The sequence below is a fragment of the Triticum aestivum genome, chromosome 1D (assembly GCF_018294505.1).
Source record: "Triticum aestivum cultivar Chinese Spring chromosome 1D, IWGSC CS RefSeq v2.1, whole genome shotgun sequence".
In the NCBI taxonomy this organism is placed as follows: domain Eukaryota; kingdom Viridiplantae; phylum Streptophyta; class Magnoliopsida; order Poales; family Poaceae; genus Triticum; species Triticum aestivum.
Genome location: NC_057796.1, coordinates 349,673,663 through 349,691,071, shown reverse-complemented (window position 1 = coordinate 349,691,071; position 17,409 = coordinate 349,673,663).

Here is a 17,409-nt window from a genome sequence, read left to right as displayed (position 1 = left end):
CATCCTATCATACTACATCACAACCATTTTAAAAGCATGTTGGCACGCAAGGTAAACCATTATAAACCCCTAGCTAATTAAGCATGGCATGAGTAACTATAATCTCTAATTGCCATTGCAAACATGTTTCATTCATAATAGGCTGAATCAGGAACAATGAACTAATCATATTTACAAAAACAAGATAGGTCGAGTTCATATCAGCTTTTCCTCATCTCAATCATTTCATCATATATCGTCATTATTGCCTTTCACTTGCACGACCGAATGGTGTGGATAATAATAATAGTGCACGTGCATTAGACTAAGCTCGAATCTGCAAACATTTATTCAAAGGAGGAGACAAGGTAATATGGGCTCTTTGTTAGATCAACAATAATGCATATGAGAGCCACTCAATGTTTTCATCGTGGTCTTCTCCTCTTGACCCCCAAAGAAAAGAAAATAATTTCAAAGAAACACACTGAAATGTTTTTGGAGTTTTTATTTTTCTAAAGAAGGTAAAACAAGAATGAGAATAATATTTACACGGGAAAGCTCCCAACAAGCAAAAGAAGAACGAGAAATCTTTTTGGGTTTTTCTTTTAATACTACTACTAAGCATGCATAGAAAGTAAACTAACTACAACTATTTTTTTTTGTTTTTCTTAAGATTTTTCAAACACACAAGAAGAAAGCAGGAAAAAGAAATAAACTACATGGATAATACAATGAAAAAGTATGAACACCGACAACCGGAATGAGTGTGTGAACATGAATATAATGTCGGTGAGAAATACGTACTCCCTCAAGCTTAGGCTTTTGGCCTAAGTTGGTCTAAGGCCACGACTGGCCTAGTGGATACCCAAAGTTGTAGTCGGGGTTGTACTGAGATGCATTAGCTACTGCCTGAAGAGCTGCAGCATGGAGGTGAGCAGTCTCCGCTGTTCTCTCATACTCGTTTGCCTCCTCTCTAGTTATAAAATATCTCCCATTTTCCTAAAAGTTAAAGAAGGCAGGAGCAAGAAGACTAACATGGACGGCGCGCCGTCTATCAAAGATTAGTCGGTACTGGAGGAATTGTTCGTTCCTCTTAAGAAACTGGTAGCGTATCATAGCATCATAATCTAGAAAAGCAGGTGGCAACTCAATATCATACCCTCTTATGGATACACCCAAATAATTAGCTAAACGAGTTGCATAAATCGCACCAAATAAATCTCCATCTTTAGCATTAAGATGTAATTTCCTCGCAATAATAGCCCCCAAGCTATATCGCTTATCACCTAACACCGCACACTTGAGGACACTAAGATCTGGAACGCAAGGGTGGCTATGATCATGTTTACCATTAATGCATCTTCCTATAAAGAGAGCAAAATAATGTATAACAGGAAAGTGAATGCTCCCTATGGTGGCTTGTGTGATATTTCTAGTTTCTCCCACAGTGATGCTAGCAAGGAAATCATTGTGTTCAGATTTGTGAGGCTCACTAAGAATACCCCATTGAGGGATTTTGCATGCATCACAAAAATCTTCTAGGTCCATGGTATAAGATTCATCATAAAGATCAAACAGGACAATATGAGTATTGCGCTTAGATGAAAACTCAAACCTCCGCACAAAGGAATCGGTGAGATAATAATATTGTAGGCACTTGTCTGACAAGAAGTCTTCAAGGCCGGCATCTTTTACGTATGTATAGAACTCATCCTTGAAACCTGCACGAACCATAAATTCATCCGACGGCCTTTCACAAGGCCGCCCTTGAGCTTCCCTTGGTGGTTCAAGGTCCGGTTCACGTATCGCGAGCCTCGGTGCTTGCTTCCTCGAAAAACCACCTTGGTACATTCTCCTAGACATTTTTTCTTCCTCAGAAAAATTTCTGAAATTTTTAGTGACTCAAAATAAAAGTGAACCAAACTCAACAAAATTGATAGCAACTACTCCTACAAGTGCCTAGAGGCTAAATCATGCATCAAAACTACTTTGATCCATATAAATTTGACATGCAAGCTCAAGAACAAGGTCACCACAGCAGCAAAAATTTGCAATAAATAAAGCACTAGAACAAAAACTAATTGGACCATTGGAGGAGTCACATACCGAAGAACAATCCCCCAAAGCAGTTTTGTGAATGGAGCTTTGAGCAAGGAGATCGAAAATGGCAGCAAAATGAGCAAGAACGCGAGTTTGAGCTATGGAGTGATTTTTTTCTGGAGGAAGACGAAGTGGATGGGTGCTGGAATAAGTGGAGGGGGCCACGTGGGGCCCATAAGGACAGGGGCGCGCCCTCCACCCTTGTGGCCAACTGGTGGTGTGTGTTCAGTGCCATAAATTCTTAAATATTCTATAAAAAATCTTACTAAATTTTCAGGGCATTTGGAGAACTTTTATTTTCGGGACATTTTTTATTTCAAGGATAATTCAGAAAACAGACAGAAAATACTATTTTTGCTTTATTTAACCTAAATAACATAAAGTAACAGATGGGTATAGAGAGTTGTGCCTTCTAAATTCATCCATTTCAAGCTCATCAAAAGGAATCCATTAACAAGGTTGATCAAGTCTTATTAACAAACTTCTTCCGAATGACATGAAACCGGAGAACTTTCGAATAACACTAGGTAACCTCAACGGGGATATGCATTTCCCCAGCAATAAGAATATCATATTTCCTTTTAACAGTAGGAAGAGGGAATTCAAAACCTCCAATAGTAATAGTTGAATTTTTCCGATAGAATTGATACTATGAACTTGAGGTTGTTTCTTCGGAAAGTGTATTGTATGCTCATTACCATTAACATGAAAAGTGACATTGCCTTTGTTGCAATCAATAACAGCCCCTGCAGTATTCAAAAAGGGTCTACCAAGGATGATCGACATACTGTTGTCCTCGGGAATATCAAGAATAACAAAGTCCGATAAGATAGTAACATTTGCAACCACAACGGGCACATCCTCACAAATGCCGATGGGTATAGCAGTTGATTTATCAGCCATTTGCAAAGAGATTTTAGTAGGTGTCAACTTATTCAAATCAAGTCTACGATATAAAGAGAAAGGCATAACACTAACACCTACTCCAAGATCACATAAAGCAGTTTTAACATAATTTCTTTTAATGGAGCATGGTATAGTTGGTATTCCTGGATCTCCAAGTTTCTTTGGTATTCCACCCTTAAAAGTATAATTAGCCAGCATGGTGGAAATTTCAGCTTCCGGTATCTTTCTTTTATTTGTAACAATATCTTTTATATACTTTGCATAAGGAGGCATTTTAAGCATATCAGTCAAACGCATATGCAAAAAGATAGGTCTAATCATTTCAGCAAAGCGCTCAAAATCCTCAACATCCTTTTTCTTGGATGGCTTAGGAGGAAAGGGCATGGGTTTCTGAACCCATGGTTCTCTCTCTCTACCTTGTTTCCTAGAAACAAAGTCTCTCTTATCATAACGTTGATTCTTTGATTGTGGGTTGTCAAGGTCAACAGTGATACGTCTCCAACGTATCTATAATTTTTGACTGTTCCATGCTATTACATTATCTTTTTTGGATGTTTTATTATATAATTTTTGGGACTAACCTATTAACCTAGAGCCCAGTGCCAGTTCCTATTTGTTTCCTTGTTTTAGAGTTTCGCAGAAAAGGAATACCAAACGGAGTCCAAACAGAATAAAACTTTCACGATGATTTTTCTTGGACCAGAAGACACCCAGGAGACTTGGAGTGCAAGTCAAAAGAGCCACAAGGCGGCCACAAGGGTGAAGGGCGCGCCCAGGGGGTAGGGCGCCCCCCGACCTTGTGGGCCCCTCGGTGACCCCCTGACCTAGATCTTCCTCCTATATATTCTCAAATATCCCAAAAACTTCCAGGGGAGCCACGAAACCACTTCTCCACCGCCGCAACCTTCTGTACCTGTGAGATCCCATCTTGGCGCCTTTTCTGGCATCCTGCCGGAGGGGGATTCGATCACGGAGGGCTTCTACATTAACACCATTGCCTCTCCGATGAAGCGTGAGTAGTTTACCACAGACCTACGGGTCCATAGCTAGTAGCTAGATGGCTTCTTCTCTCTCTTTGATTCTCAATACAAACTTCTCTTCGATGTTCTTGGAGATCTATTCGATGTAATACTCTTTTGCGGTGTGTTTGCCGAGATCCGATGAATTGTGGATTTATGATCAGCTTATCTATGAATATTATTTGAATCTTCTCTGAATTCTTATATGCATGATTTGATATCTTTGCAAGTCTCTTCGAACTATCGATTTGGTTTGTCCAACTAGATTGGTTTTTTTTTTGCAATGGGAGAAGTGCTTAGCTTTGGGTTCAATCTTGTGGTGCTCGATCCTAGTGACAGAAGGGGAACTGGCACGTATTGTATTGTTGCCATCGAGGATAAAAAGTTGGGGTTTCCATAATAATGCTTGAGTTAATTCCTCTACATCATGTCATCTTGCTTAAGGCGTTACTCCGTTCTTTATGAACTTAATACTCTAGATGCATGCTGGATAGTGGTTGATGTGTGGAGTAATCGTAGTAGATGTAGAATCGTTTTGGTCTACTTGACACGGACGTGATGCCTATATTCATGATAATTGCCTTAGATATCTTCATAACTTTGCGCTTTTCTATCAATTGCTCGGCAGTAATTTGTTTACCCACCGTAATAATTTCTATCTTGAGAGAAGCCTCTAGTGAAACCTATGGCCCCCGGGTCTATTTTCCATCATATAAGTTTCTGGTCTACAATTTCAGTTTCCTATTTACTTTCTTTGCAATCTTTTACTTTCCGTTCCATAAACCAAAAATACCAAAAATATTACTTTACCATTTATCCATCTCTATCAGATCTCACATTGCAAATAACCGTGAAGGGATTGACAACCCCTTTATCGCGTTGTGTGCAAGTTGGTGTTTGTTTGTGCAGGTATTTGGTGGCTTGCGCGTTGTCTCCTACTGGATTGATACCTTGGTTCTCAAAAGCTGAGGGAAATACTTACTTTACTTTGCTGCATCACCCTTTCCTCTTCAAGGGAAAAACCAACGCAAGCTCAAGAGGTAGCAAACAGCAGGTTCAATCTCTACATCATTATCATAACTAGGTTGAGCATCAACATGAACATCATTACTAACATTATCACTAGGTTCATGTTCATCACCAGATTGTGTCTCGGCATCAGAAATAGAAATATCATTGGGATTCTCAGGTGTGTCTATAGCATGTTCACTGGCATGCAAAGTCCTATCAGTTTCCTTTTTCTTTTTGTTACTAGGACTGGGTGCATCAGTATTAATTCTCTGAGAATCTTGCTCAACTCTTTTAGGATGGCCATCAGGTTACAAAGGCTCCTGGGTCATTTTACCACCTCTAGTCATAACCCTAACAGCATTATCATTGTCCTTATTATTCAACTCATTGAGCAAATCATCTTGTGCCTTAAGTACTTGCTCTACTTGAGTTGTAACCATGGAAGCTTGTTTACTAATAAGCTTAAGATCATTAACAGTTCTACTCATATAATCACCCAAGTTGTCAAGCATGTAAGCATTACGTTTCAATTGTCTACTAACATAAGCATTGAAGTTTTCTTGTTTAACAATAAAATTATCAAACTCATCCAAGCATTGCCTAGCAGACTTATTATGAGGAATATCACCTTCATCAAATCTATGGAGAGAGTTTACCTCTACTACCTGTGTCGGGTTATCGAGACCATGTGTTTCTTCAATAGGCGGTAAATTCCTAACATCTTCATCTTTAATAGCTTTTTCTTTCATAGATTTCTTTGCCTCTTGCATATCTTCAAGACTGAGAAATAGAATACCCCTTTTCTTTGGAATTGGCTTAGGAGTTGGTTCAGGAAGTGTCCAATCATTATCATTACTCAATATATTATTCAACAGCAATTTAGCTTGCTCAACAATTCTTTCCCTGAAACACAACCAGCACAACTATCCAGGTGGTCTCTAGAAGCATCGGTTAGTCCATTTTAAAAGATATCAAGTATTTCATTTTTCTTGAGAGGATGATTAGGCAAAGCATTAAGTAATTGGAGAAGCCTCCCCCAAGCTTGTGGGAGACTCTCTTCTTCAATTTGCACAAAATTAAATATTTCCCGAAGGGCAGCTTGTTTCTTATGAGCAGGAAAATATTTTTGAGAGAAGTAGTAAATCATATCCTGGGGACTACGCACACAACCAGGAGCAAGAGAATTAAACCATAACTTAGCATCACCCTTTAATGAGAAAGGAAACAATTTGAGAATATAGTAATAGCGAATTTTTCCTCATGGGCAAATAGGGTGGCTATATCATTCAATTTAGTAAGATGTGCCACAACAGTTTCAGATTCATAACCATAGAAAGGATCAGATTCAACCAGAGTAATTAACTCAGGATCGACAGAGAATTCATAATCCTTATCAGTAACAAAGATAGGTTGTTCTGGAATTGTCACGGCAGATGTCCTAGTGTGAGGACTTAGTCATGAGGCCAACGCATCTATGTGGTAGCTTGAGAGGGGTTGATCGGGATGAGAGACGAGAGGCGGATCAACACACAAGACAAGGATTTAGACAGCTTCGGGCCCCGAGAAACATCATCCGGTAATAGCCCTACATGCTGTTTGTGGCTAGGTCTCATTATGCTCATGAGGGCGTCGCCGGTAAGCCGTCTCTCCTCTAATTGTGTTTAACCCTAGAGATTATTTCTTGTCCCTCTTGGGGTGCCCTGCCCCTCCTTATATAAGTTGAAGGGGCGGGTTACATGTAGAGTCCAACTCGGACTTAAGACTTAAACTATTCTGACTTCTCTTCATGGGCTTCTCTCCATGGGCTTCTCACGATGGGCTTCTTAATGTTTTGGGCTTATTAACCCCAGGCGACTCTGTCACAATCTGACTTAAACATCTGGCTTAAACAATCTGTCGGCTTACAATCTGCCGGCTTAAACATCTGGCTTAAACAATCTGCCTGCTTACAATCTGCCAGCTTAACATCTGGCTTAAACAATCTGCCGGCTTACAATCTCCCGGCTTAACATCTGGCTTAAACAATCTGCCAGCTTACAATCTGTCGGCTTAACATCTGGCTTAAACAATCTGTCGGGTCACTAAAATACCAAGTCCCAGCTAGGTCATATCTCCGGCCGGGTCATACCGTGGGGTATATCCCCGACATTAGCCCCCAGTTTAATTTTGGATTTATCAATGTTAAACTGATCCTGTAAAACAAACACAAGAATAATTTTGATAGATTATGCTCCGGGTTAAGAACTCTTGTAAGCCGGCACCAGATCATCCTTAACTCCTTGTTATTTCCTTCTTCTAGAAAATCCGAGTCAATAAGCCAACTTCATAATCAATTTGCTGACGTTGGTTTCTCACAGAAAAATATTGTGAAGAATAATTCATTTGATTCAACTCCCAGTGCTTAATAGAAAATATTGGTCTTGAAATACTCATCTGATTTTCAGCCGGCTTGAAGATGTAGAACTTGCCGGTTTATCATTGCTCTTATATGCATATCACTTGTAGCCCCCAAGTCTTAAGAAGGGGATGTAGTAACAGCTTAAGACTTGCTTCAATATAAATGTTGCACCCTTGAAGAAATCCAGTTTGTTCATCTCAGTCACTAGTCAAAACTGAATATTCCACATATGTAGCCCCCAAGTGTCGGTTTGTCATGCTTGCAGCAACCTGGGACTTGAAATTGCTTTATGCTCATAAAAACTTCAACCAGTGTAGCCCCCAAGGGCCGGGTCATTATGCAATAATGAGCAGGGACTTTGTAGATATGATCATGTAGACTTGAACAAGAACGTGTAGCCCCCAAGGGCCGGCTCATTATAATGTGATGAGTCGGGTCTTCAATAAGGTGAGCAAAAAATGACTTTGCATTAGCCCACAAGTGCCACGGTGCATGCTGGCAGTGACATGGGACTTGCATATTTGATGTAATCATGATTTGAGTAACGTAGCACCCAAGTGCGGGGTCGTAAGCTTGCAGCGACTCGGGACTATTCCTTTCATTGTAGAATAAACCATATCCATTGATAAAATAATAGCCATTGTGCTAAAGTGATACGTCCATTTTGCATCATGCTTTTATATCGATATTTATTGCATTATGGGATGTTATTACACATTATGTCACAATACCTATGCCTATTCTCTCTTATTTTACAAGGTTTACATAAGGAGGGAGAATGCCGGCAGCTGGAATTCTGGGCTGGAAAAGGAGCAAATATTATAGACCTATTCTGCACAACTCCAAAAGTCTTGAAACTCCACGAAAGTTATTTTTGGAAATAATAAAAAATACTGAGCGCAAGAAATACCAGAGGGGGCCCACACCCTGGCCACGAGGGTGGGGGCGCGCCCTACCCCCCTGGGCGCGCCCCCCTGCCTTATGGGCCCCCTGTTGGCCCTCCGTGCCCATCTTCTGCTATATGAAGTCTTTCGTCCGAAGAAAAATCATAAGCAAGCTTTCGGGACGAGACTCCACCGCCACGAGGCGGAACCTTGGTGGAACCAATCTAGGGCTCCGGCGGAGCTGTTCTACCGGGGACACTTCCCTCCGGGAGGGGGAAATCATCGCCATCGTCATCACCAACGCTCCTCTCATCGGGATAGGGCCAATCTCCATCAACATCTTCACCAGCACCACCTCCTCTCAGACCCTAGTTCATCTCTTGTATCCAATTCTTGTCTCCAAGTCTGGGGTTGGTACCTGTAGGTTGCTAGTAGTGTTGATTACTCCTTGTAGTTGATGCTAGTTGGTTTATTTGGTGGAAGATCATATGTTTAGATCCTTTATGCATATTAATACTCCTCTGATTATGAACATGAATATGCTTTGTGAGTAGTTACGTTTGTTCCTGAGGACATGGGAGAAGTCTTGCTATTAGTAGTCATGTGAATTTGGTATTCATTCGATATTTTGATGATATGTATGTTGTCTCTCCTCTAGTGGTGTTATGTGAACGTCGACTACATGACACTTCGCCATTATTTGGGCCTAGAGGAAGGCATTGGGAAGTAATAAGTAGATGATGGGCTGCTAGAGTGACAGAAGCTTAAACCCTAGTTTATGCGTTGCTTCGTAAGGGGCTGATTTGGATCCATATGTTTCATGCTATAGTTAGGTTTACCTTAGTACTTCTTTTGTAGTTGCGGATGCTTGCAATAGGGGTTAATCATAAGTGGGATGCTTGTCCAAGTAAGGACAGCACCCAAGCACCGGTCCACCCACATATCAAATTATCAAAGTACCGAACGCGAATCATATGAACGTGATGAAAACTAGCTTGACGATAATTCCCATGTGTCCTCGGGAGCGCTTTTCTCTATATAAGAGTTTGTCCAGGCTTGTCCTTTGCTACAAAAAGGATTGGGCCACCTTGCTGCACTTTATTTACTTTTGTTACCTGTTGCTTGTTACAAATTATCTTATAAAAAAACTATTTGTTATCTATAATTTCAGTACTTGCAGAGAATACCTTGTTGAAAACCGCTTATCATTTCCTTCTGCTCCTCATTGGGTTCGACACTCTTACTTATCGAAAGGACTACGATAGATCCGCTATACTTGTGGGTCATCAAGACTCTTTTCTGGCGCCGTTGCCGGGGAGTGAAGCGCCTTTGGTAGGTGGAATTTGGTAAGGAAAAATTTATATAGTTTGCTGAAATTTACTGTCACTTGTCACTATGGAAAGTAATCCTCTGAGGGGCTTGTTCGGGGTATCTTCACCCGACCAGTAGAGCAAAGAGTTGCGCCTCAACCTACTGAACCTACTAAAAATGAAAATGTCTACTTTGAAATTCCTTCGGGTATGTTAGAAAAACTGCTAGCTAATCCTTTTGCAGGAGATGGAACATTACATCCTGATGAGCACCTAATATATGTGATGAAGTTTGTGGATTATTTAAGCTTGCAGGTATGCCCGATGATGTTATTAAGAAGAAGGTCTTCCCTTTATCTTTGAAGGGAGATGCATTGACATGGTATAGGCTATGTGATGATATGGGATCATGGAACTACAAATGATTGAAATTGGAATTTCATCAGAAATTTTATCCTATGCATCTTGTTCATCGTGATCGCAATTATATGTTTAATTTCTGTCCTCGCGAAGGAGAAAGCATCGCTCAAGCTTGGGGGAGGCTTAAATCAATGTTATATTCATGCCCCAATCATGAGCTCCCAAGAGAGATAATTATTCAAAAAAATTATGCTCGGCTTTCTGATAACAATCGCACTATGCTCGATACTTCTTGTGCTGGCTCTTTTATGATGAAGACTATTGAATTCAAATGGGATTTATTGGAAAGAATTAAACGCAACTCTGAAGATTGGGATCTCGACGAAGGTAAGGAGTCAGGTATGACACCTAAGTTTGATTGTGTTAAATCTTTTATGGATACCGATGTTTTCCGTAAATTTAGCACTAAATATGGACTTGACTCTGAGATAGTAGCTTCTTTCTGTGAATCTTTTGCTGATCATGTTGATCTCCCTAAGGAGAAGTGGTTTAAATATCATCCTCCCATAGAAGTAAAAGTAGCTACACCTATTAAAGTTGAAGAAAAGACTATCACTTATAATGATCCTATTGTTCCCACTGCTTATGTTGAGAAACCACCTTTCCCTGTTAGAATAAAGGATCATGCTAAAGCTTCAACTGTGGTTCGTAAAAGCAATGTTAGAACTTATATACCTCCTGAGCAAGTTAAAGTTGAACCTAATATTTCTATTGTTAAAGATCTCTTGTCTGATAATATTGATGGGCATGTTATTCATTTCTGTAATGAAACTGCTAGAATTGCCAAACCTTGTGCTAAAGATAAACATGGACCTGTGGTAGGCATGCCTGTTATTTCTGTTAAAATAGGAGATCATTGTTATCATGGCTTATGTGATATGGGTGCTAGTGCTAGTGCAATACCTATTGACTTATACAAAGAAATTATGCATGATATTGCACCTACTGAGTTAGAAGATATTGATGTCACAATTAAACTTGCCAATAGAGATACTATTTCACCCATGGGAATTGTTAGAGATGTTGAAGTCTTGTGTGGGAAAACTAAATATCCTGGTGATTTTCTTGTTCTTGGTTCCCCACAAGATAGCTTTTGTCCCATTATATTTGGTAGACCCTTCTTGAACACTGTTAATGCTAGGATAGACTGCGAAAAGGATGATGTTACTATTGGTCTAGGTGATATGTCTCATGAGTTTAATTTCTCTAAATTTCGTAGACAACACCGTGAAGAGGAATTGCCTAGTAAAGATGAAATTATTGGTCTTGCTTCTATTGCCGTACCTCCTAGTGATCCTTTAGAACAATATTTGCTAGACCATGAAAATAATATGTTTATGAATGAAAGAAGGGAAATAGATGAAGTATTCTTTAAACAGGAACCCATCCTGAAACACAATTTGCCTGTTGAAATCCTAGGGGATCCTCGTCCACCCAAGGGCGATCCCGTGTTTGAGCTTAAACCGTTTCCTGATACTCTTAAATATGCTTATCTTGATGAGAAAAAGATATATCCTGTTATTATTAGTGCTAACCTTTCAGAGCATGAAGAAGAGAGATTATTGAAAACTCTGAAGAAGCACCGCGCTGCTATTGGATATACTCTTGATGATCTTAAGGGCCTTAGTCCCGCTCTATGCCAACACAAAATAAATTTGGAGAAAGATGCCAAACCAGTTCGTGATCACCAACGACGGCTGAATCCTAAGATGAAAGAAGTGGTAAGAAAGGAAATACTAAAGCTTCTTGAGGCAGGTATTATTTATCCCGTTGCTGATAGTCAGTGGGTAAGTCATGTCCATTGTGTCCCTAAAAAGGGAGGTATTACCGTCGTTCCTAATGATAAAGATGAATTGATCCCGCAAAGAATTATTACCGATTATAGGATGGTAATTTATTTCCGCAAATTAAATAAAGCCACCAAAAAGTATCATTGCCCCTTACCTTTTATTGATCAAATGCTAGAAAGATTATCCAAACATACACATTTTTGCTTTCTAGATGGTTACTCTGGTTTCTCTCAAATACCTGTGTCAGCCGATGATCAATCAAAGACCACTTTTACTTGCCCTTTCAGTACTTTTGCTTATAGACGTATGCCTTTTGGTTTATGTAATGCACATGCTACCTTTCAAAGATGCATGATGGCTATATTCTCTGACTTTCGTGAAAAGATATGTGAGGTTTTCATGGATGATTTCTCCGTTTATGGATCCTCTTTTGATGATTGCTTGAGCAACCTTGATCGAGTTTTGCAGAGATGTGAAGAAACTAATCTTGTCTTGAACTGGGAGAAGTGCCACTTTATGGTTAATGAAGGTATTGTCTTGGGGCATAAAATTTCTGAAAGAGGTATTGAAGTTGATAAAGCCAAGGTTGATGCTATTGAAAAGATGCCATGTCCCAAGGACATCAAAGGTATAAGAAGTTTCCTTGGTTATGCCGGTTTTTATAGGAGGTTCATGAAAGACTTCTCAAAAGTTTCTCGGCCTCTGACTAATCTATTACAAAAAGATATACCATTTGTCTTTGATGATGATTGTGTAGAAACATTTGAAATACTTAAGAAAGCATTAATTTCTGCACCTATTGTTCAGCCACCTGATTGGAATTTACCCTTTGAAATTATGTGTGATGCTAGTGATTATGATGTAGGTGCTGTTCTAGGGCAAAGAGTTGATAAGAAATTAAATGTTATTCAATATGCTAGTAAAACTCTAGACAATGCTCAGAGAAATTATGCTATTACTGAAAAAGAATTCTTAGCAGTTGTATTTGCTTGTGATAAGTTCATACCTTATATTGTTGATTCTAAAGTAACTATTCACACTGATCATGCTGGTATTAAATATCTTATGGAAAAGAAAGATGCTAAACCTAGACTTATTAGATGGGTTCTCCTGCTACAAGAATTTGATTTGCATATTATTGATAGAAAGGGAGCTGAGAACCCCGTTGCAGACAACTTGTCTAGGTTAGAAAATGTTCTTGATGACCCACTACCTATTGATGATAGCTTTCCTGATGAACAATTAAATGTCATAAATGCTTCTCGTACTGCTCCATGGTATGCTGATTATGCTAATTACATTGTTGCTAAATTTATACCACCTAGTTTCACATACCAGCAAAAGAAACAGTTTTTGTATGATTTGAGACATTACTTTTGGGATGACCCACATCTTTATAAAGAAGGAGTAGATGGTGTTATTAGACGTTGTGTACCTGAGCATGAATAGGAACAGATCCTACGCAAGTGTCACTCCGAGGCTTATGGAGGACACCACGCTGGGGATAGAACTACACATAAGGTATTGCAATCCGGTTTTTATTGGCCTACTCTCTTCAAGGATGCCCGCAAGTTTGTCTTATCTTGTGATGAATGTCAAAGAATTGGTAATATTAGTAGACGTCAAGAAATGCCTATGAATTATTCACTTGTTATTGAACCATTTGATGTTTGGGGCTTTGATTATATGGGACCTTTTCCTGCCTCTAATGGATACACACATATTTTAGTTGTTGTTGATTACGTTACTAAGTGGGTAGAAGCTATTCCAACTAGTAGTGCTGATCATAACACTTCTATTAAAATGCTTAAAGAAGTTATTTTTCCGAGGTTTGGAGTCCCTAGATATTTAATGACTGACGGCGGTTCACATTTTATTCATGGTGCTTTCCGTAAAATGCTTGCTAAGTATGATGTTAATCATAGGATTGCATCTCCTTATCACCCACAGTCTAGTGGTCAAGTAGAATTGAGTAATAGAGATCTCAAATTAATTTTGCAAAAGACTGTTAATAGATCTAGAAAGAATTGGTCCAAGAAACTGGATGATGCATTATGGGCCTATAGAACTGCATATAAAAATCCTATGGGTATGTCTCCGTATAAAATGGTTTATGGAAAAGCATGTCACATACCTCTCGAACTAGAACATAAGGCATATTGGGCTATTAAAGGGCTCAATTATGATTTCAAACTTGCCGGTGAGAAGAGGCTATTTGACATAAGCTCACTTGATGAATGGAGAACCCAAGCCTATGAGAATGCCAAATTGTTTAAAGGAAAAGTTAAAAGATGGCATGACAAAAGGATACAAAAGCATGAGTTTAATATAGGTGATTATGTATTGCTATACAACTCTCGTTTAAGATTTTTTGCAGGAAAACTTCTCTCTAAATGGGAAGGTCCTTACGTTATCGAGGAGGTCTATCGTTCCGGTGCCATAAAAATCAACAACTTCGAAGGCACAAATCCGAAGTGGTGAACGGTTATTGAAAACGTTCCGGAAAGTGTGCCTTCGAAGGCACATAAGGGACACTTTTGGAACGTTTCAGACTCTGAAAAGGAATAGGTATGTGGTACGGTAAGTAAACCGACTCCAAAACAGTTCTAATGGCAATTTTTCTCCGTTTTGGAATATTTAGAAAAATAGAAAAATAAGAAGCAGTCCGGGAAGGACACGAGGGCCCCACGAGGGTGGAGGGCGCGCCCTACCCCCTGGGCGCGCCCCCCTGCCTCGTGGGCACCTCGTGCGCTCTCCGGACTCCGTTTTCTTGCACGATACGTATTTTGGTCGGTAAAAATTCATTATACAATCTCCCGAAGGTTTTGACTCCCGTATCACGCAATTACCCTCTGTTCTTGTTTCGAGTTGTTTTCTGTCAGGGTTGTCAAGGCCAGGCATCATGTCGTCCCCCTCCTCCAACAATGGTGACAACGGCTTGGCTAATGAAAATAGGGCTGAAGAGGGAAGAACCCATGGAGATCAACAAGGATGAAGGGATCAAGAAGGCCACGGAGGACCAAGTTCTGGCAACAGAAGACATCCTTCAACTTGATCACAATCTTCTTACCCCAACTGAGATCGAAGCTTTCAAGATGATTGAGTTAGCTTGTATACAAAACAAGTATCTCACACGTGAAAATATTTTGTTGAAGGAGCATATCGTTGCACTCAAGGGCACTATCCGCAAGTTGGAGGATCTCTTACGCTCGATGTGCGACTACCCATCACCACCACCACCTTCCTCTTCAACAAAGGAGATATAATCACATGGGTATGGGCACTCCCCTTGGCAACTTCCAAGCTTGGGGGAGGTGCCGGTGTATCGTATCACCACCACATCTCCTATCTTTACTATTTTTCTTAGTTCGATCCTTTTAGTAGTATCTTGATCTAGTAGAATAAAGTTTTTAAGCATGATCCAGTTTTGAGTTTTGCTTTATGATCCCTCTATGTAATCGAGTCCGTGAGCTATATAATAAAGATTAGTGTTAAGTCGAGGGCTTGATTATTTTGCTATGATCTTGAGTGAATAAAAGAAAAGAGAAAAGAATAAAAAGAAATAAAAAGAGATCATATTGATCTTATGAAGAGTAATGACTTCACATAGAAAGAGTATGATGATTAAAAGTTGTTGAGAGTTGACAAACATAGCTTTGGTCATCGTTGCAATTAATAGGAAGTAATAAAGAAAGAGGGGTTTAACATATAAATATACTATCTTGGACATCTTTTATGATTCTGAGCACTCATTAAAATATGACATGCTAAAGAGTTGATGTTGGACAAGGAAGACAACGTAATGGGTTACGTTTTCTTATATCTGAAATAAAGTATATTGTCATGGATCATCCAACATGTTGAGCTTGCCTTTCCCCCTCATGCTAGCCAAATTATTTGCACCAAGTAGAGATACTACTTGTACTTCCAAATACCCTTAAACCCCGTTTTGCCATAAGAGTCCACCATACCTACCTATGGATTGAGTAAGATCCTTCAAGTAAGTTGTCATCGGTGCAAGCAATAAAAATTGCTCTCTAAATATGTATGATTGATTGGTGTGGAGGAAATAAGCTTTATACGATCTTGTGATGTGGAAGAAATAAAAGCGACGGACTGCATAATAAAGGTCCATATCACAAGTGGCAATATAAAGTGACGTTCTTTCGCATTAAGATTTTGTGCATCCAACTCTGAAAGCGCATGGCAACCTCTGCTTCCCTCTGCGAAGGGCCTATCTTTTACTATTATCTTCTACCTTATGCAAGAGTCATGGTGATCTTCACCTTTCCTTTCCATATTTTATCCTTTGGCAAGCACAGTGTGTTGGAAACATCCAGACATATATATCTAATTGGATGTAAGTTAGCATGAGTTATTATTTTTGACATTACCCTTGAGGTAAAAGGTTGGGAGGCGAAACTATAAGCCCCTATCTTTCTCTGTGTCCGATTAAAACTCCGTAACCACAAGTATTGCGTGAGTGTTAGCAATTGTGAAAGACTAAATGATAGTTGAGTATGTGGACTTGCTGAAAAGCTCTGACATAGACTCTTTCTGATGTTATGATAAATTGCAATTGCTTCATTGACTGAGATTATAGTTTGTTGGTTCTCAATAAAGTTTCTGATTCATACTTTGCATTGTGAATAGATTATTACTTGAGCATAAGAAATCATATGACATTATCCATATATGTTGTTGTTTAAAGAATAATCATGATGCCCTCATGTCCGTATTTTATTTTATCGACACCTCTACCTCTAACCATCTGGACATATTTATCGTTATCGGCTTCCGCTTGAGGATAAGCGAGGTCTAAGCTTGGGGGAGTTGATACGTCCATTTTGCATCATGCTTTTATACCGATATTTATTGCATTATGGGACGTTATTACACATTATGTCACAATACTTATGCCTATTATCTCTTATTACATAAGGAGGGAGAATGCCGGCAGCTGGAATTCTGGGCTGGAAAAGGAGCAAATATTAGAGACCTATTCTGCACAACTCCAAAAGTCCTGAAACTCCACGAAAGTTATTTTTGGAAATAATAAAAAATACTGAGCGGAAGAAATACCAGAGGGGGCCCACACCCTGGCCACGAGGGTGGGGGGCGCGCCCCCCTGCCTCGTGGGCCCCCTGTTGGCCCTCCGGTGCCCATCTTCTGCTATATGAAGTCTTTCGTCCGAAGAAAAATCATAAGCAAGCTTTCGGGACGAGACTCCACCGCCAAGAGGGGGAACCAATCTAGGGCTCCGGCGGAGCTGTTCTGCCGGGGACACTTCCCTCCGGGAGGGGGAAATCATCGTCATCGTCATCACCAACGCTCCTCTCATCGGGAGAGGGCCAATCTCCATCAACATCTTCACCAGCACCATCTCCTCTCAAACCCTAGTTCATCTCTTGTATCCAATTCTTGTCTCCAAGTCTGGGATTGGTACCTGTAGGTTGCTAGTAGTGTTGATTACTCCTTGTAGTTGATGCTAGTTGGTTTATTTGGTGAAAGATCATATGTTCAGATCCTTTATGCATATTAATACTCCTCTGATTATGAACATGAATATGCTTTGTGAGTAGTTACGTTTGT